This window comes from Xenopus tropicalis, chromosome 2, assembly GCF_000004195.4.
Source record: "Xenopus tropicalis strain Nigerian chromosome 2, UCB_Xtro_10.0, whole genome shotgun sequence".
Lineage (NCBI taxonomy): Eukaryota > Metazoa > Chordata > Amphibia > Anura > Pipidae > Xenopus > Xenopus tropicalis.
In genome coordinates, this window is record NC_030678.2 from 94,046,788 (window position 1) to 94,069,385 (window position 22,598).

General features: G+C 36.4%; 1 protein-coding gene across 3 annotated transcripts in view; it reads left to right on the plus strand.

Moving 5' to 3' along the window:
• The window catches only part of srrm3 (serine/arginine repetitive matrix 3), a 181,444-nt gene that overhangs the window by 53,525 nt on the left and 105,321 nt on the right, over positions 1–22,598 (plus strand). For all 3 annotated transcript variants that reach the window (XM_012957466.2, XM_012957464.2, XM_012957465.2), the window contains exon 2: positions 8,656–8,743. The gene's annotated coding sequence lies outside the window, so the exon portion shown is untranslated. The remainder of the gene's footprint in view (positions 1–8,655; positions 8,744–22,598) is intronic.

Genomic DNA, 22,598 nt, shown 5'->3' on the forward strand with positions numbered 1-22,598 from the left:
CTTTTTCGTATTTTTTGCGATTTTTTCGGCGTATTTACGAATTTTTCGTTACCAATACGATTTTTGCGTAAAAACGCGAGTTTTTCGTAGCCATTACGAAAGTTGCGTAAAATCGCCCGATTTTTTCGTAGCGTTAAAACTTACGCGAAAAGTTGCGCCTTTTTCGTAGTGTTAAAACTTAAAAGGTGCGAAGTTTCGCGTAAGTTTTAACGCTACGAAAAAGCGCCAGATTTTATGCAACTTTCGTAATGGCTACGAAAAACTCGCGTTTTTACGCAAAAATCGTATTGGTAACGAAAAATTTGTAAAGACGCCGAAAAAATCGCAAAAAATACGAAAAAATCGCAAAATACCGATCATTACGAAAAAAACACAATCGGACTCATTTCGACCCGTTCGTGGGTTAGTAAATGTGCCCCAAAGTGTATGCTGAGAGCAGCAAAATCAACATTCAATGTGCCCTTGCCTTAAAGGTAGGGGCGCTTTGACCAGGCTGGAGAAAAGTAGGGAGAAAAGTAGAACCAAAGTGAAGGGACTTAGGGGTCAGAGGAGGGACTTGGCATGGGTCAGAAATTCAGGCCATTTGTGGTGTTAGCAGCTTTTGGACAAGCATTCCTGCTCTGCTGCCATTGCAATTGTCAGTTTAGTTACTTGACAGATCATCTTAGTCACAGCTGTTGGGTGGTGAGGTAAATGCTTGGCAGAGTGGGAAGGGGGTAGTATTCCTCTGCTTATTTTATAGCTGGTTGGTTGGTATGGTTAAGCCAAATATAATTACAAAATGGCATTCATGTCCCTGTGTATGATTTTGCACCATGTTAAGCCTGAATGCACCATGTTAATATTTTAATCTACTTTAGCCACAATATAGTAAATCAGAAAATTGTGGATGGCTGAATAAGAACACATACTGTGGGTTAGTGAGTACATGGTGTGTAAATCCCCCTAAAGAATTTAATAAGACACTTACAAACTGTCCTTCTTATAAGATATAAAGCAAAGTAATGCATGAAATGGAACACAACAATGACATTGTACTTATTGTTAAACATAATCCCAGAGATGAATCCTATCTAGGTAGGTAGATGACCTGGAAACTTGTTATTGTCTTTAGCTAATAAAAAAGCTCTGAAAAGAACAAAACACAAGAAAGGGAAGTGCTGGAGGCAATGTCAATGGTGCTGAGCTTGTGCTAAGTGAAGGAGGCTACATTAATTAGGGTCACAAAGTTCATGATTGGCTGCAAGCTGTTGTAATTGAATACATATTGACAGAGAAACAAAGTGGAAGGCTTGAAAGTAACTATAATTGTTCATTTGAGTAAATAGCTGTTAAAGATAAGAAAGGACTGTGACAATTTTAAGTTCATCCCTTAATTAAGAGTAGGTGCCCTTGAATGGGAACTGGCTAGGAATCTGCAGAGAAGGAATGAGAACTAGTCTCTGAACATGGAAATTTAAGTATAAAAGAAACTTTTAATAGTATATTTTTTGTAGTTTAGCCTGTAGTCTTTTTAAAACTATATGGGTATGTTTTTAGCCTTCAAAAATTTCTATACATTTGACAAGTTAGATATAAAACATAAATAAAGAGGGTTTTTTTTAGCTGACTTCAACATTTGTAGGGATCAAATGACAGCATTTTTTTCAATAGCATGATCTTTTGGTTGTGCAGCAGAAAGGCGGCTTGTCGCTTGTGTTGAGTAACTGAGAACCGAGATCAATGCATCTCTATCGACCTTAAATATAATTGACCAACTTGGTTCTCTGGGAGCACATCTCATCCTCTGTCATGCAACATTGAATTTTAGGATTTATCAACTGCATTGATTTCTGCTGCAGTAAAAATAGATACATCAGAATCAGGGGTGCCAACATTCTGCTGCAATGACAAACCTTACAATCAATTCCAAAGCAATGGATCCCTCGCTCATATATTATATGCATATGTTTATTCATCACATTTTGGCCACATTTTTGTTGCAGTCTAATTTATTAACTCCCGGGGGGGAATATTTATCAAAGGTTGGGTAGCAAAAAAACCTTGTGGTTTCAGATTCTATCATCAGTGAAAAAAATTGTAAATTGCCAGGAAATGCTGGCTTATTTACCATGCTTTCCTAGTGTTTAAAGTCAAAAAAAGTAACTGAGTAGCAAGACTTTCCAAGAGATTTATTTAAGGTAAAATAATTTCCTAGCTAAAATGTTGTGTTTTAATTATTGATTGTCCCTAAATCTAGCCTTTCACTGGGAGTATTATTTTATTCAGTTATACAGGAAATAACCAGCAAAACATAAACATGGTTTGACAGGTTCGATAGGTAGACAATTTCAGGGTGCAATATTAGCAATCTGTGATTACGAGGAATTTACAGTATAGTAAGTGGGTACAGGCATTAAGAATAAGGGATCTGTAGGGAAAAGTTAATCTAATTTTTTAAAAGTTATTTTAACAATTGGTTCCAACAAGCAGATATATTAATGATTCAGAGGTATGTTAATGCTTAGTGCTACTGCTGAGCTCCAACACCCCACAGAGCAGAATAGTGGTCGGCATTTCATGACAGCTACTTAATATGACAAATTGAAGTATGTTATCTTTGATAAATATGTCAGTTTATTAAAACAATTTCCATACAGTTAAGAAAGTGTTCTTAAATGGCTATGATAAATTACCAACTTTTGCAAGAGTGGAAGTGGCCTGGAGTACCATATAAATAGTACCATATAAATTAAATAAGTATTTTATATTTTATGTTATTTATATTTCTTATTATTCTCCTAATTCTGTTAAGTGACTTTAATTGCTTACCTTGTACCCCAGGCTGGTGCCCCTGTTAGGAGCAAACAGGACCAGCCTGGGGTACCTTGAGCGAGCGCTTGCTTCTATAACCCCAAAATTCTACTCTGATAATGAATATCCAATTACTGATTTTTTACATGATTTTAAAAAATTATTTCTTTTTTCTTTGTACTAAACAGTACATTGGACTTGATTCCAACTAAGATATAATTAATCCTTATTGGAGGAAAAACAATACTATTGGGTACTGCTTAAATAATTTTTTTAGTAGACTTAAGGTAGGAGATCAGAATTATGGAAAGACCCTTTATCCAGAAAACCATAGGTCCGAAGCATTCTGGATAACAGGTCCCATACCTAGTATGGGGATTAAAAACATACAACAAGCAGTATCAGCTACATGGAATGATGCATTTTGGCTAACAACCTATATGCATTTAGGCCACAGTTCAATCAATTACTCAAGCATTGACTGTCATGTAACTGCCTCGCCATTGATCTGGGGCAACAGGCAATTGCTCCACAGTAGCTCTGCCATCTATTCTAAACAGTGTTTGGTTCTGGTTTATTTTCTTATAGTGTTAGTAGCTGGAATCTAGCCTGCTGGATTGATGTTTATGAATGAACCCACTCTGGTAGAGGAAAATTGGTTCTGTTTTAAGGAGAATGGTTCTTTTATACTGCCTACACTGCCTCAAAACATCCCAATCCTTCGTGACTTCAGCATTTTCTCTGATATCGAATTACATCTCACGAGATTTTGTTTTATCTCCAAAAGTGGTGTTATTAAACATTTATGACAAAATTCCATAACAAAGCTCTGGAAATAGTATTTTTTTAATTATCAAACAGTCAGACTTTTAATTGCTAGGAATTGGAAAAAACAGGAGGTTCCAAACATTTCCCAGCTGATGAGAGAAATTAGCAGCAATATAGAATATGAAATGGCAATTCTAAGAAATATTTCGGAAAGAAGATTCATACAGAAAGCTAAAAAAATATGGAAGAACATTTCTGGTCTTGATACTCTAGTGTTATGTGTGATGTGTCTTTTTTTGTTTGGGAGCTACCCAATATATTTTATTTATTAAGTTACAATGTTTTACTTTTCTCTCTGGAGATATTGATAAAGTAAGCTGTGTAATTATTATGGATTACATGCATTGTAAATATAGTAAATATTTACACTACAGAACAGACTGTCTTGCTTCAAAGTTGAGAAGCAAATAAAAGAAAAACAGGAGTATAATTTAAAATATGTGGATTTTTTTTAAATGTTGTCTCTGGTCCCCACAGATGGGGAGTGTAGCATGTACCAAAAGAGATTCAATGTACACGCTCAAGCTCTTTGTTGCATTTTTGAACACATTTTTTACACCAAAAAGACAATCTTCTTGTGCCTGTGCTGTTCAGTACAATGTGCCAGTTTGATTATTTTGATCTCAATGAAAATGTTTCATGTGGAGCATGCGCTAATTATTTTCATGTAATTTCCTCTGTGTTATGTTTTTCAAGAAGTATTTATGTGAGGATGCGAACAGGTGAATGCACAGAAATGATAATCCTTATTTGTTCAGTACTTTACTGAACTGTGAAAAAGACATTTTTTTAAGTGTTTCAGAATAAAATGTAAGGCAATATGGGCACAAATATGCCAGATATAACTGATATAGCTACAGAACTTTGCAGAAACAGCTAATGGAGAGGATTTGTCTCTGAAGTGGATAATCTAAGAGTTAGAGACAAGATGAAATTTATATGAAAGAGAACACACAGAAACTTTCTGATTGCTGCTGTGTACTAACGTTTTACATTTTATGATTTGCTGAAAAAGGTCCATCTATAAAAACCATATTGCCATACCATTCAGAGAGAGTCCTGAATGTCTTCATCAACTGCTGATTTATAGGGGCACATTTATCAATATGTGAATTAGTACGATTACAAAAAATTAGTATTTTTTCTAATTTATAGAACTGAGCATATTTTCTACAATTTTTTAGTTAATTTCCTTAACTTTTTCGTGCTTTGCATCAGTTTGTGCGACAAAATGGTATTTGTTGCAACGAGTATGAAAATTTCGTTATTCATTCATGCTTCGGTATTGTGACTTTCCTTGGGTCAGGTTCCTTGGGCAACAAAGACACTGAATTTTAGAAAAGCAAATTTTAGCTCCTTAAGGGCAGTGCTTCAGGGCATACACAGAGCAAAAATGGTTGTCATTTAAAATTATATTAAATCATTACTGTTCTCAATTTATTCCATTAATAAGAAAAAGTGTGGCTTAACTCTGAGGTAAAGAAGTTAATAGGGATAAAAAGGAAAGCTTTAAAGAAATATAACTCAGAGGGGACAATAGCTGCGTTTAATGAATATAAACACTATAACAAGTGTTGTAAAACAGCAATCCGGAAAGCAAAGATAGAAAATGAGGAGCGCATTGCGGCAGAGGCCAAAACTAACCCCAAAAAGTTTTTTAAGTATATTAATAGTAAAAAGATGCAGGTTGAGGGTGTGGCCCTATTGAGTTATAGTAACAATATGGTTACAGCGGATACAGAAAAGGCAGATGTGCTTAACCAATTCTTTTCTGTGTATACAGTAAAAGGAGCCAGAGGGCCAAGTCCCACCCAATAGCTGCACTGTTGCCTCAGCTCCAACTACACAGTGGTTGACACAGGATATGGTGCTTTAAAGGGTTGCACAATATTAATGTAAACAAGGCACCTGGGCCAGATGGAATACACCCTCGGGTACTGAGAGAGCTAGGGTCAGAATTACAGTGGCCTTTGTTTCTGATATTATCAGACTCGCTTTCATCAGGTATGGTACCTAGGAATTGGAAGAAGGCGAATGTCATTCCTACATTTAAAAAGGGAGTATGATCTCAGCCTGGCTATTATGGGCAAGTTATTTGAAGGCTTGTTAAGGGATCACATACAAAATTATGTACTGGAAAATTGCATTATGAGCAGTAATCAGCATGGCTTTATGAAGGACAGGTCATGTCAGACCAATTTAATTGCTTTTTATGATGAGGTAAGTAAGAAGCTGGACAGTGGGGATGCAGTAGATATAATCTATTTGGATTTTGCCAAAGCATTTGATACCGTTCCCCACAAACGACTGCTTTCTAAACTAAGGTCTATTGGTCTTAGTGAAGTTGTTTGCACATGGATAGAAAACTGGCTACAGGATCGGGTACAAAGGGTGGTTGTTAATGGTACATTTTCTACTTGGAGTAAGGTTCTCAGTGGGGTCCCTCAGGGTTCTGTACTGGGTCCACTTTTATTTAACTTGTTCATAAATGACTTAGGGGTGGGTATTATAAGCAATGTATCAGTGTTTGCAGATGACACAAAACTCTGCAGACCAGTCAATTCTATCCAGGATGTGGCATCCTTGCAGCAGGATCTTGACCAACTGGGAATCTGGGCGGCTAAGTGGCAGATGAGATTTAATGTGGATAAATGTAAGGTCATGCACCTGGGATGTAAAAATATGCAAGCCACTTATACCCTTAATGGGACTGCACTAGGCAAACCCATAATGGAGAAGGACCTTGGAGTCCTTGTAGATAATAAACTTGGCTGTAGCAAGCAATGCCAGGCAGGAGCTGCAAGGGCAAACAAGGTTTTGAGCTGTATTAAAAGGGGTATAGATTCATGGGACGAAGGTGTTATTCTTCCCCTTTACAGAGCGCTGGTAAGGCCCCATCTAGAATATGCTGTTCAGTTTTGGTCTCCAGTGCTCAAACGGGACATTATTGAATTAGAGAGGGTCCAGAGAAGGGCAACTAAGCTGGTAAAGGGTATGGAAAGTCTAAGTTATGAAGAAAGACTGGCCAAGTTGGGTCTGTTTACACTGGAGAAGAGGCACTTAAGAGGTGACATGATAATTATGTATAAATATATAAGGGGATCATATAATAACCTCTCTAATGTTTTATTTACCAGTAGGTCCTTCCAACGGACATGAGGGCACCCACTCCGTTTAGAAGAAGGGAGGTTCTATTTAAATATTCGGATAGGTTTTTTTACTGTGAGAGCTGTGAAGTTGTGGAATTCCCTCCCCGAATCAGTTGTACTGGCTGATACTGTACATTATATAGCTTAAAGAAGGGTCTGGATGGTTTCTTAGCAAGTGAGGGAATACAGGGTTATGGGAGATAGCTCTTAGTACAAGTTGATCTAGGGACAGGTCCGATTGCCATCTTGGAGTCAGTAAGGAATTTTTTCCCCTCTGCGGCAAATTAGAGAGGCTTCAGATGTGGTTTTTTTGCCTTCCTCTGGATCAGCTAGACGTTAGGCTGGTTATATATAGGCATTATGGTTGAACGTGATGGACTGTCTTTTTTCAACCTAACTTACTATGTTACTATGTTAATCAACTGTTGTGTTAAATTCATAGTCTTTTAGGTTATTGCCATTTGATTGGTTTTCCTGATTTCAATAACTATATTTAGTAAACAGCCCATTTAGCAGTATTTAGCAGTATCCCACCAGTGTACCCACCAAAATATAATTGTGTACCAGCCAACTTAATTGCTGCAATATATACCCTAGACAGGCACCAAGATTTTTTACTGTACAAACTATGTAGCCATAGTTTCAGTAAGCAAACTTATATCACTGCCACCATGGGGTCCAATTATAAACCGAGTATCAAGTGCTTAATATATATTTATACTAAAGCATGCCACGTAAAAGCTTTACTGTACAGGGTGGCAGACAGGTGGGGTGTGATGCACTGAAAAATGACCTGATTTTCCTTCAGGTTTCAAAGTTAGTGCTATAGAGGTGTTCTGTGGTTAGATCATCTTGCATATCTAGTCTGTGCCTAATTCCAATGGCATAAGGCAAGATCCATGGTGACCGCAGTTTTTGTTCAGAGGCAAAAACTTTCCTGAATGAAAAGTCTTTTTAGTTTCTACATTTCTATGTTGAATGATAGCAAAATTCTAGATATAAATATTTTTATAATTATTTTAGTAATATATAAACATGACTGACTATACTTGCAGTAAATCATCCTTTTTATCATCATTAAAATACATTTTTTTAATTTAATGCCACAAAACAGTATCCTTTGAAAAAACTGACCAGCTGTGATCTTTATATAAAAGTTAAGTAACTGAACTATATGCAGAGATCTTAAAAAGCAGGCACATAAGGCTTGACCTCATTGCTGCAGCTTTTAATGTTGGAATCCAAAACCACTCAACTTAGACAGAGCATTTAGAAAATCTTTTGGCGTTCCATTTTTCATAAATATACTGTTAGCGTGCCAGTTGAAACAGAAGGAATGAGAACATTGAAAACTTTGCAAAATGAGATGGCAACCTGCTGATCTCATTTTTAAAGTCTGACAGCCTAAGACACATATAACATGTTGTTAATGATGAGCAGGATCTGGGAGGTTTGCCAAGTGATACCTTCTTTGACAGCAGAATAAGTTCACTGCGCTCTACTATCTACTCTACTATCAACTAAACTAGAGACAGTTCTACAGAGCAAATGTATTAGGTCTTCACATTCCAAAACTGTACTCTGATAATGTATATCCAATTACTGTATTTTGCATAGTAAAACATATTAACTGCCTTTTATGAGAACATTAGAAACATATCTCATCTGAGCATCACATGAATGTAGTAAGACAGTAACTAGTAATTGATGTTAACTAGCTCAGGATAAATCCACATTAATGGCAAAACTTTTCTGTTGGGTTTTCTAAAGTTAAAATGCTTTAGTACCTGTATAGTGTGCTATAGTTACTACTGGTGGCTATCTATGGTAAGCTTGTAGCAATACTGAACAATTAATAAATGTACAACATTTTCTTCCAACCTAGATACTGAACTATGTGCATGAGGGCAGCAGCTGAAGGCATGAACTGACTTTCCTAGTTTATCAGAAATCTGTAACTCAACTTCTGAAAGGTAATAGCACCATGAATTTATGTATTGTAAATGCATGTTTATGAAATACATTAGAACAACACTTTCATTTTTGAGTAAGTAAAGCTGTTATCATTGTATTGGATACTCTTAACTGCTTACATTCATACTTGGCATAGCATGTGTTGATCACCAATAGGAAGTTTTATGCAAATAATTTAAAGTAACAGAGCTAAGATTGCTGAGTAATTGTAGGACATATGCCTCTGGTTCACTTATTTTGAAAAGCATGACATTTTGCAATACAGCTCTCTCAATCTCATGAGAACTTTTAAAAAGTGGTTTCAAATACATATACAGGACCTGTTATCCAGAATGCTGGGGTTTTCTGGATAAGGTATGTTTCTGTAATTTGGATCTCCATACCTTCCTAAAAAATCTTTTAAACATTAATTAAACCCAATAGAATTGTTCTACCTCAAACAATGATTAATTATAGCTTAGTTGGGATCAAGCACAAGGTACTGTTTCAATATTACAGAGAAAAAGGACATTATTTTAAAAAAATCTATATTATCCTCTGGATCAACTAGCAGTTAGGCACGTTATTTATAGACATTAAGGTTGAACTTGATGGACGTGTGTCTTTTTTCAACCTATGTTACTATCTGATTAAGATGGAGTCTATTCAGAGATCTGTACCATGTAAGCCATAAATAGATCAAGAAAATGATTGAAGTTTTAGCAATAACTGCATGTGCTGTCAAGATGACCCGAAGAAACCCCATCACACATTTATATACAGAAGTATTTCTTTTAAGACATATCGTAAGCAGAAAGAAAACCCTAAATAACATGATTCTTGTGTAGCTCTTGGAGATATTAAACAGAATAAAAAATAAATAGCATATTTACCATTTTAGAAACTTTTTTCTCATTTCCCCTACCTCTTGCCAAATGTAGTTAGTATTTACTTTTTTTTAGTTAAAAATGTGATCCAATAATTTCTGTTGTTGAAGTACCTGTACATCTGTTTTCTACTACCTCTGAAACACTGTTCCAAAGGTGATAGAGTCCATGAATATTAAACATAGTGGTTGGCAGTTTCTGTGTACTTTTGCTATCGATCTTAATGGTGCGTATTCTCTTGTAATGAGAAATATGTGTTGCTAAGGGTACTGCATTGTGCAATAGTATTCTCATTGATATATCATAAAGAACACTGTGTACCTTTTGTGCTTTTTATTTTTCTATACAAGTCAGGTTTCTAGAGTTTATTTCAGATGACCTGATTTATTTTTTGCTGTTTGTATTCCATTCAAAAAAATATTTCAAAGCAGCACTGAAAACACTGATTAAAAATAAATGTAAAAAACTTCTATACTACAATAAAGCATGCTGGTATTGAGAAAGGGGGCTTTGACCTACAAACCCACATTCCCAACTGGGTTTGTAAGATAGTGTTCTGCACACCCAGCTACAATTTCTCAGAACTGCCATAGCCAATATCTATTTTCTTTTTGTGTAAATATTTCAGATCTTCAGTGATGGTTGTTATATTTGTAGATTATGAAATGGGAAGAAATCATTTGACCACAATGATGCAGTTTAACTGAAAATGTAGGATTCAGCTCTTCAAGTTGTTTTTTAATCCCCTTGACTCACAGTTAAATGCCACCGCTGACACTCTTCACAATAGAACTTTATGAAATTTTAATAAAATCATTTTAACTAGTAAACATTTGTTTAGCATTGACATATATGATTTCAAAAGATCACACTCACTATACATATAATGTAATGTCTTCACAAAAATATATTTTTTTATATTTGTTTTAACAAAACCAGGTATAGGACCCTTTATCCAGAAACCTGTAATCTAGAATGCTTCAGATTACGGGAAGGCCATCTCCAATAGACTTCATTATAATCAAATCCAATTTTTTAAAATAATTTTCTTTTTCCCTGTAAAAAGAAAACAGTACATTTTACTTGATCCTAACTAACATATAATTAATCCCTATTAGAAGCAGAACAATCCTATTCAGTTTATTTAATGTTTAAATAATTTTTTGTAGACTTAAAGCATGGTGATCCAAATTACGGAAAGATCCCTTATCCAGAAAACCCCAGATCTCAAGCATTCTGGATAACAGGTCCCATACTATATATAAATACATATATTTCTTTTGCATAATATATAAATTGAATTATCCTGGATGATATATTATGCACCCCCCATATATTCATAGTAACATAATAAGTTGGGTTGAAAAAAGACATACGTCCATCATGTTCAACCATAATGACTATATATAACCTGCCTAACTTCTAGTTGATCCAGAGGAAGGCAAAAAACCCCATCTGAAGCCTCTCTAATTTGCCGCAGAGGGGGAAAAATTCCTTCCTGACTCCAAGATGGCAATCGGACCTGTCCCTGGATCAACTTGTACTAAGAGCTATCTCCCATAACCCTGTATTCCCTCACTTGTACTGAGAGCTATCTCCCATACCCCTGTATTCCCTCACTTGTACTAAGAGCTATCTCCCATAACCCTGTATTCTCTCACTTGCTAAGAATCCATCCAGCCCCTTCTCAAAGTTATATAATGTCTCAGCCAGCACGACTGATTCGGGGAGGGAATTCCACAACTTCACAGCTCTAACAGTAAAAAATCCTTTCCGAATATTTAAATGGAACATCCCTTCTTCTAAATGGAGTGGGTGCCCTCGTGTCCGTTGGAAGGACCTACTGGTAAATAACATATTAGATAGGTTATTATATGATCCCCTTATATATTTATACATAGTTATCATGTCACCTCTTAAGCGCCTCTTCTCCAGTGTAAACAGACCTAACTTGGCCAGTCTTTCTTCATAACTGAGACTTTCCATACCCTTTACCAACTTAGTTGCCCTTCTCTGGACCCTCTCTAACTCAATAATGTCCCGTTTGAGCACTGCTTCAGCTTATAGAATTGCTTAAATTAAAATTGCTTATATGGTAACTAAAATAGATTTTGGTGTGCTTAGGGGAACCCATTACCATAATATCTTACCTGTAGATTTTTGATGAAAGAGATAAGGGCTCATTTACCATTCAGCTAGAAGCTTGTATAACAGCACTATGGAACACAAAATGTTCTACCTTAATCATCCAGGAAAGTCATTAGTGCAACTAGAATCCACTACTCCTGCATCTGCTAAACTATTGATAGTTCCAGCTCTGATAAGAGTAGGGCACATAGGTTACTCTATCAGGCTTTATATACCTCTCCAAAAAAAGCTGTATATTTCAGTTGTTCATAGTTAATTATCATTAACTTATTTGTAAGTCAAGAAGAGACGTTAACTTGTATCTTTATTTCTAGAAACATGGGAAAGGAAAAAGAACATATTGTATTTTCAGCTGATTTGCAGTCCTCCCTGGCATTTTCCCTCTAGTAACATGTTCATTGCATCAGAAAAGACAATGTTTAGTGATGTGAATAAATTAAGAAATGAAATCATTCTAATAAGGCAATCAGCTACATGGAATAAAAACAAAGCATTATCAGAGTGCAGTTGCACTCCTGCACCATTTCCCACAGTTAGTTGCGCGTTAAACCCCATTTATTACTATTAGGTACTTGCGTCAAAATACTGTCTTTGCACTTCCGTATAGTTGCCCACAGCATTGCTTAGTCCTTCTGGCTTTCTGCTTTAAATGTAGCGCTGCTTAGGCAGTGGGAACCTGGAGGTACTGCCCCTCCTGACCTGGCAGTGACTCCAGGGCTCCCTTCACCCCCTAGCGTAAATAGGCACATCACACTTGCATCTAATGGATCCGCTCAAACATCACTCGCACAACAAACACAAGAAATGACACCAGACAACTGCGAATGATGTGTGATGAAATGCACCCCAGTTACATTCATTTTGGCAAAAGAGATGCAGTTGAATTGTGGGAATAAATCCTGGTGATGTATATATAGTATTTAATTAATGTTAGTTCTGTATGTGATCCAGCATTCAGAGGCAAACAGTGAGTCTTTTTCAAAATATGGAATATAGATAGATAACCACAGCACCATTCACCAACCAAATTAAAATGTACTGATTTGCAGGCAACTTAAATTACATTCTAAAAAATTAAATATACAACTCCATAAAAAAGGAGGTTGAAAAAGAACTGTGCCACACTACTCACATAAATTGCAAAGGAGATAGTATAAGACTATATTCAGTGAGACTGAAAGCATAGAATGGAAAGGGAAAAAAAGGAAAGGAGAACATTCGTTGGAGGAGGAAAGGTTTTATTGAACTTTTATCAAACAATTATAACAAGAGTAAGAGGTTATTAAAATGATTGATTATTAAAAAAAAAAACACATTCACAATACCAATTATTCTGTCTGGCGCACATTTTGTCTGTGCATGCAGGCAAAATCAAATGCCTTTTACTGGTCTTATTCAAGATAATTGGAAGTTCCACAAATGTATGTAAACAAACCCTTGTAATAAAGGCACAACATTCTTTGCTAACGTAATTAAACATATAATGCCAGTATTGTGAAACCACAATTTTACATACCCTGATTTTAAGTTTTACCTCATTTTACACCATTTTTTTTTTGGTCCCACTAATGTATAATACATTCATTTCCCTGGTTTTTCTAGCTGCAAATAGAACGCAAGCTTGTGTTGTAAGGGATAATCGCAACATTAAGCAGAACAGTGGAGCAGGTTGCACATTTTCACAAAACAAAATGTAATCACAAATAAGATGGCTTGTGTGGGCTTACACTTGTGAAGTGTCCCTCTGAATAAATACTAAGGAAATGAAAAATAACAGTTGGCTTTGCAACCAGTTAATTTGTATATGTAATTGAGCTGTAAGTTGCATATACATTGCTCTATATGTGTAAATGTAATCATGGAATAGGTAAATATTATTTTTCTTTAATGTGTTACCGTTTGTATCTGTACCATATCCATGTTTTAGAAATTAGTTGTTTAACATTGCTTGTGTAGCCAGACTGCTGTGTAGTATCCATGATCCACAGCCATATTTTCTCATTGTTGGTATTATATAAAATATAAATCTATTTACAATTCTGCTTTTGTTTTATACACAGTGGATTTAATTACATTTTCATAATTGATAACTCCAGGGAAGATGAAGAGGTTGGGTTTCCTTTTAAGATTTTTAAAAGGGGGATTTTTAAACTGAATTCTTTTTGAAAAAGGTGGGTAGATACAGCCCATTCTCTGATTCTTCAGAGGCAGTTTGTAGACCCAGAGCTGTCTGAAGCAATCGGCAACTATGTAGTGTATGCCGCAGTGCTGTGCAACAGAAGGATGTATACATCAAACATACAAACTATGGATACCAATACTGAACAATACAGGAGTAAAAGAGGGCCCTTCTCTTTAGAGGTTACATTGTAAGTTGATTTTTTTTAGTCAGTTGTGTTTGAGAAAAATAATACAGAAGAAGATAGCAAGCAATCCAGGTTGCAAGATTTCCAATGGCAGCCAAGATGTTTATCCTGCTTTTAAAGTATTTTTAAAATAATATGTTTTGATGGATTTCTTGTGGGTATACCTTTTCTCTGGATATTCTCTCTCTACTTTACTGTCATAGAAGAATATTTAATCTTTTGCTAAATTAGGGATAATTGATGCCATTCTGTGACTCTCTGTTGTGTGTGCCTATATGACATGAACTAACAGAATACATTGATTTTTATAAATGAAATATGAGTCAGTCAATAAGACTGCAGACATCTCTCTTGAGAAATACTAGTCACTGTCAGCTTCTGTCTAGTGGCATGTTCTGTGCACAAAAATATAGTACAAGTACTATACTTTCAGTACAAAATACATTACTCATATGTTTTCTCATAAAAAGAGAATGTTTTGTACAAGTTTAAATATTTCTTCCTCAATTAATATGTTTTCATTACAAATATAAAAGCTGATCCATCCCTCAGTATAGATATTACCCACAAGGGATATAACTTTTAGGGTCTTTTATCAGAATGTAATTTATTAGTTTTTCTGTTATGTATATTGAATATACTTGCACACTAAACAGGTTGTTAGATGTTTCCTGTAATTATGTTCTTGGATCTTGCAGAATGACTATAGAACAGCAGTCAGAGCAGGAATATAAATCAGGACATTATATTCTTTACATGCCTTCATATGCGCTTTTCTTTACCCAGGTGTAATCCAAATAATAGTGCACTACTTTTTTGGCACGTTATTAAAGTGTCCGAATTATCTTATGTTCCGTGCAATTAGCTCCCCTTTATTTCTCACTGTGCTGCCATCTGGTCCGTTTCCATTTCTGTATAGTTACATTTTGTAATGGTTCCCAGTTGAAAGGATGATGTGATTGGTACATTCTTAAAGGACACAAATTCCATTTCAAATTGTTAGGCACCCCTAGTGTTAAAAGTGTTTATAACAACTTCTTTCCTCACAGACGTTCGTTTCAGCGCTTGCATTCCATGTAACAGAAACCTCAAGGCAGCACAGCAACCTTTACCATGTGCCCAGATTTGGGAGTGTGTAGCGTTTTTCAGTGGGTGCAGGTGGGTGTCACTGTGGTGGAGGGGGGGTTAGGTGATGTGATTGGCTGGTTAAAGGGGTAGAACAACATAAACATGGAAATGTAGGGAGGTTTCCCAAAGACCAAGTGCCACACGACATAAGCCTACAATACAGCATAGTCATTTAGATTGTAAGCTCTGTAGGGCAGGGAACGCCTTCCACTTGCCTTTTAACACTTGGTGCCTAGTCCTGAATGCAACTATATTTTTTATTGTTACAGTTACTGTAGGTGCAAAAGAACAACTGAACAAAAGTGGGACTAGAATTAATTATTTTAAACTAAATGTTAAAGTATCTTTATATTAGCAATCTTAGTATACTTAGTATGGCAGCTTCAAGGCAGGAGGGGCAAGGGGTCCTCCATCCACCTTTCCCTAATCTGCAGCTGTCAACATTATATGTTTATGAAGAGTTCACAGGGCGTCACTCTAAGGGGCACATTTACTAAGACACGAATTCGAATCCGAATTGGGAAAATTCCGATTGGAAAACGAACATTTTGCGACTTTTTCGTATTTTTTGCGAATTTTCAGCGCCTTTACGACTTTGAGGAAATTGTCGCGACTTTTTCGTTACCAATACGATTTGCGTGAAAAAACGCGAGTTTTTCGTAGCCATTACGATGCGCTCGTATCTTGTCGCGACTTTTTCGTATTGAGTGCTCGTAAGCGGCGGGCGAAACTTTCAGACTTAGCATGATTTTGGAAGCCTCCCATAGGACTCAATGGCACCCTGCAGCTCCAACCTGGCCCAAGAAAAGTCACCATACTGAAGCTTGAATGAATCCGAATCTTTCGTACTCTGCGCGAAAGCTGCGAAAAAGTCGCGACTTTTCGCGCAAGTATTAACGCTACGAAAAAATCGGCAGATTTTGCGCAACATTCGGAATGGCAACGAAAAAGTCGCGACAATTATCCGAAAAATCGCAAAATACCGATAATTACGAAAAAAACGCAATCGGACGCATTCGGCCCGTTCGTGAGTAAGTAAATGGGCCCCTAAGTGTCCTTTATTAATTATCTGATTATTGAAACTTAGCAGTAGCGGCTTCATTTACCACCCTAGGCTTATACTCGAGTCAATACGTTTTTCCAGTTTTCTTAGGTAAAATAAGGTACCTCGGCTTATATTCGGATTGGCTTGAGTATAAACGGTATTTTGGTCAGGGGGCAGCAGAAAAAGGATTGGTGGTGTGCTAAGCCTGCCATGGCAAATTTTGACCACTCCTACTTATATGGCCATGCCCTTTAGACCCCACCCACTGCTGTCTATAGGTTATGGAACCCTTAGCAAAGCTGGCATATTTAGTAAATTTCAGCTGGAAAGCCGAAATTGATGGAACATGGAAGCTATATACCAGGTAAATGAGTTCTAGTTATTTTACTTTTGAGAAATTTAGCTTTAGTTCAAAGGGAGTGAGAAACATTTTTTTTAGAGTTGCACACATATGGCAAGGGCTGCATACAACATAATATATTCATGGGTGTTAGTACAGAAAGAAGCAGTGGTTCCTGATCCCCAAATGACATTATACAGAGAAGTTCTGGCTCCCCAAGAACTATAAAGAACATTATATACACTACTCTTGTGCAACTAACTGTCAGAGAGGTCTTGTACATGCCTCCCCCTTAGTGTAACACAGTAAATATTGTATTTCAAAGTAAAACTGACTCTTCTGCTAATATACTTTGAGTATTTGAAAAATAAGTTAAACACATTTCACAGATTTTACACAAGCACAAGTAAGTGCTGACACACAGGTGGAATGCATCATGTATGTTGCATCTTGAATCAGTACAGCTGCATAGGAAAGAACAGGTTGCATTTCTTCCTGTGCTCCCCTGCAGTGGAACATAGAAGAACTCCATTGCAGGAACACAGGTCCAGCTACCCATCTGTACAAGCCCTAGAGGTCGATAATTATATATTAACTACTTGCTGATCCAGAGGAAGGAGAAAAACCCCTAAGGCCTTTCTAATTTGCCTTAGAAAGGAAAAAAAATCCTTCCTGACTCCAAGATGGCAATCATACTAGTCACTGAATCATTTTATACTAGGAGCTGTATTTCCTCACTTGCTAAAAAGCCACCCAACCCCTTCTTGAAGCTAATAGCATACATGTAGGTATGGCACAACATGTTATACAATGACCTCTTTTTCATTTAATTCCCTTCTTGCTTGTTTTTCTACTTTTGCTCTTTACTTCTGCTTTTCAATGGACTTTAAAGGCTGTTTTTGCTTGTATTATATTTTTGCCACCTTTCCCACTCTTGCCTGTCTTTAGAAGGCCACCTGTTCCCCTGGGCTCATATGAAGTTGTGGGATCTGTGCCCCCTATAGTGACTGTATAATAATATTATTGCAAATTAGAGTACAGTGGTCATTAAGCAATCATGCTACAGATTTGGAGATTCAGAGCCGATATATATCTTTAGAACCAGTAGAATGCTTGCTACATTGTTGTAATTACAGTTATTAATGGGGTGCTTTATTTAGAATTCTTTCTTTTAGAAAGGTGATAGTGGTACAGATGGTTCTGTCTGCTTTCATGTTCTTACAGCAAAAGTCTTTCAGTTTCAAGGTGCCTTACTAGTCAAACAAATGATTGTCATGTTTGACAATCAGTTACTGGGCAAGGCTCTGGAACAGTCAGTGTTCGGTGGGGGGTTGGATCCTTTACGTAAGTGTCATGATAAATTTGAAATAGGGGTCAGGCATTTTGTTCTGACTCATTTGACAGCTTTGAGAGAATTGAGCCATGGGAAGAAGCCACATAACTGTATATCAGACATACATTATAGATGTGACTTTGTAATGTTTGCTTAGCCTATAATACATAAGCTGCTGAGGGATGCTGGGAGGGGCTGCTCTGCAACAATTTAAGTGACTATCTTTGTCTATCGCTGATCTAATATTAGAATCATGCTGTAGTATAGATTGTGTTTATCCAGTCCCTCTGCCCTTATTCCATTGCTGTTTAGTAAGTCAGGTGATTTTAAAAAAAATAGTGAGATAAGCAGTTGTAGAAGCTTGATATAAGCTATAGTATAGTAGTTGTCAACTCATAAGGCTATAAAGTGGCATATTACACCACTGCTTCCATGGACATGTTCAATTTCATTAGGTACATGTACCCTTTCTGTTAAAGGGAACACCAATTACCTTAAACAAATATATAAATTACAGGTCTGTATTTTAAGGGAGATACTTTTTATATGTTGTGCAGATTATACACTGTCTCTGAAAATGTATCCATAGGTGGTAGGACTGTACTGCTGTACTGTTGAATCACCTACTGACTATAAAATTCAAAATGTTAATATCAGTAATTAACTGCACTTCCAGTTAGCCATGGGTAAGTAGGGGTAGTTGGGTCTTTACTTAATCCTCACCTGCACATAAAACCTTACTAAGGGCTAGGTGCACATGCACGAGTACTCTGTGCTGCAAAATAGCCACCTCCAAACTAGAAGTGTGCCAGGGGTTGTGCATGTGCTGCCTATTTCCTACATGCAGTGCAGCCATATTTAAGCAGAGATGCATAAAGGCTTTTTGTGCTTTATTCTAGTGCAAAATGCAAAAAAAACATGGTGCTTTATGTCAGTTTTTTTACCCTTTGCACCTTGCCTCTTTTCATAAAAATGCCCATTATGTATATTATGAAATATACTGCATTACTTTTACTAAGCAGTAAATAATGCAGCCCAGACATGGTGTCATGGGGACAAGCGTTTGTCCATATTTGCATAAAATGAGTATTTATGTATGTGGCTCTAAAATATGCTTTGGAAAATTATTTCAGAGAAAATGAGAAACAGCCAAACTAGCAGTCTCTAAAACCCCTTAGGGCCAATAATTTTAAAAGCTTTAAAATACAAGCCTTGGCATTACCCAAATCATTTTGGCCGGCCAGGGCTCTGGAGCCGAAGCTAATAGGAATATATTGTGAGAAACAGCCATTATGTAGTGATGAATTCATTCTGTGCATACACAGTGGGCCTTTTTGGGCTGGAATGCATAATAAGAACAGAGCTAAAGATGCCTTTATTACCAATAGATCACCTAAAGATTTTTCATATGAGAAGTTATAATTGCTGGAAAGGTCTATTAAAATCATCACTGACTTGTTTTATGCCTCTGCATACTGCATATTAAATCTAATTGTAGTACAAGCTCTCACAGTGACCTAAGCTATATTTTATTCATACTGTTAGCATGATTGCAGTGGGCAGGCACAAAGCTCAAAATGTTGATATACAATGTCAATAAATATCATTTTACTGTCACTATTCTAAAGAAAACAGCTTTAACAACTGATAGCGCTAACAACTTTGCTAGCTACCTTGCAGATACAATGCCTGCTTTATAATACAGTACAATTTATTGTGGCATATATTATTGAGAGCTTTTATTCTTTGCACATGTGTACGCTATGTGTAGAAGGTTACTTATTTCCTGTTTGTCTAAAATTAATAAGTAAAACTCCTTAAAAATGAGTTAAAATGTTTCAAGAGGTTACAACACCTGCTGTTGTATTTTTGGAATACTTTTTATTCAGTTCAGGTTATACAAATTATTTGGCAAGTCTCACTTTGCGATGGGTAAAACAATGGAGTCTTGGTTACCAGAACCATCTGTACATGGTCAAAAAAAGCTGTACAGGTATCTGCAAATGCATGGGACCTGGGATTTTCTAAATAAGGGATCTTTCTGTAATTAGGACTGAATTTCCTACCAACATGGTTTTTTTTTAAGTTATCATCCAGTTAAGGAAGTGTTTTATTATTACAGAGAAGAAAAATTTAGATTTACAACTTTGGGGTTTCTCTTTGCCAAATGGCTTTTGATTTTTTAACACTATCAAAATGTGAGTTTAGAGCTTAATACATAAAATCTCACCCATGTCCTTTTCATTCCTATTGGATTTTTAGAAGTGTATTTCTAAAATGGTGAACTCTGACTTTGACCCAGAGATAAATACGCTTCTAAAAATCCCATAGGAATGACTAAAACGTGGGTGAGTTTTTAAGTTTTTATGTATTAAGCTCTAAACTCAGATTTTGATAAATCTGCCCCTTATTGTGCACTGGGGGCATTGTTGGTGTGTATATCCCATTGTATTGATTGCAACATGTTTATACTTTATCATATATAATGGCAGTTTCTATATAAAAGATTATTTTTGCAAACATACATATTGTCTCTCTGGTGCTTGTATGCCTGGCAGTGTCCATTGATTTATTTTAACAGATTACCATCCTTTACAGACTTAAGCCTTGAAGAATCTTTTCAGTTCTGATTAAAAGTCTTAATTCCTATGTTGCAGCTTGATGAAAGGGTCAAATAACATATTACACATTAGTAGGTATTTGGTTAGTTGGCTGTACAAACAAATAAATAAGGTTGAGGAGACTGCCTCATACAGACAAAAGCAAACAAAAGGAATTCTGGGAATGAATTCCAAACTCTTAAAAAAATCTCATTTACATAGGTTTATCCTATAGGCTACAGCTCACCCACTGGGTTTGAAGCTGAAGCCAGGATAATAGCTGATCAGATTCCCAACTACAGACCGGTTAGTTGGCTGTTAATGCATCTGTCCACATATACAGGCAATGGGCCAAATAGAATGTTATTTTTTTTTTACATGTAACTATTTTTATTACCTACTAGCAGTTTTTAAAAAAAGCATACGGCAGCACTCGTTACCTGGCAACGCAGGCAACTCTCGGAATAGAGCATGAAAAAAGCTTTCAACATTGACCCGTCGTGGGCTCCAGCTAATTGTCACCATTATTCCTTACATTTCTTTGTCTTTCATTATTTTTTTAGAGAATGCATGCAAACTCCAATGCTGTTAATCAAGATAGGCAGAAATTATTACTTTTCGTTATGGTCCTGACAGATCAATAATTCTTGTTATTAAAGGACACGGAAAAGTAAAACATACTGCCTCTTATGGGGCTGACAAATTGTTCTTTTCAAATTCACTCATGTTATACCCTGGGCTGGTGTGCCCGGGCTAAGATGACTGAAGGTTACAAATATAGATAATTAGATAATTGCTGCAAACCTTATGCTGAAGAAAGCAATGCAAATATGTAAGGCATCAATTCTAAGGCATTAGAATAAGATAAGCTGTGGTTAGATTTTCTTTGACCACATCTGTCATATTTTTTATGGTGTTCTTTTTATTTCCAAATTACACTGCCTTAATTCACTCTACCATTAAAAATGTTATTCTTGAACCAGCAAATGTATTTTCTTTAGCTGTAATATTGGTGTGTAGGCAGCCATCTCAGTGCATTGTGCCTGAGTCTGTGCTTTCAGAAGGAGCCAGCAGTACACATTAGAACTGCTTTCAGACACCCTATTGTTTCTCCTACTCCCATGTAACTAGAGGAGTCCCATGCTGGACTTGGATTTCTTACTATTGAGTGATATTCTGATATCTACTGGGAGCTGCTATCTTGCTACCTTCCCATTGTTCTAATGGGAAGATGATACCACTCCAGTTTGCAGCTCAGCAGTAAAGTGTGACTGAAGTTTATCAGAGCATAGGTCACATGGCTGTAGCACCCTGGGAATGAAGAATATGGCTAGCCCCATGTGAAATTTCAAAATTGAATATAAAAAAAAAGATGGATTTCAATGCTTCTGATGGAGAAGCTCTATTAACTGATGAATTTAAAAAATATATATATTTTCCCATGACAGTATTTCTTTATGCTATGCCAGTATGTTTTGAGTTACACCTAAATCAAGGAAGTGTGCCTGAAACTGTACACTTTGCTAGGTCACACCAAGTTGTGAAGACCACACTAGTGATGAGCAAAACCGAAAAATCTGAGAAATCCATGGAAAACTGCTCTACTTTGTCTACTTTGTTGAGGTTTGCAATTTTTTTTTTTGCCATAACTGTGCCCTTTTTTGCCTCAAAAGCAATGTATTTGAGTCGAAGAATTTTGCAGTGAGTTCAAGCCTGGCGAAAAATTTTGCTCATCACTAGACCACACCCATTCCAGCACAGACATATCCCACTTTTTAATCTAAAATTGACTTGGTAACATTTCAAACATTATTCCTTGTTCTGAAACATAAATGAATACATTGTCAAACAAAGGTCGCAGTGCCCCCCCAGCATGATGGAATACTACTGTGAACCCCAGTATAGAAGAGCTTCTGTGACTGAATCTGAATCAGCTCATTTCCACGACTGTCTAAAATTTACGTAAAAGTCTGATCTGAAAAAGTACGTGCAGGAAAGTCGCAGATAAGTCACAAAAATGCACCTTTT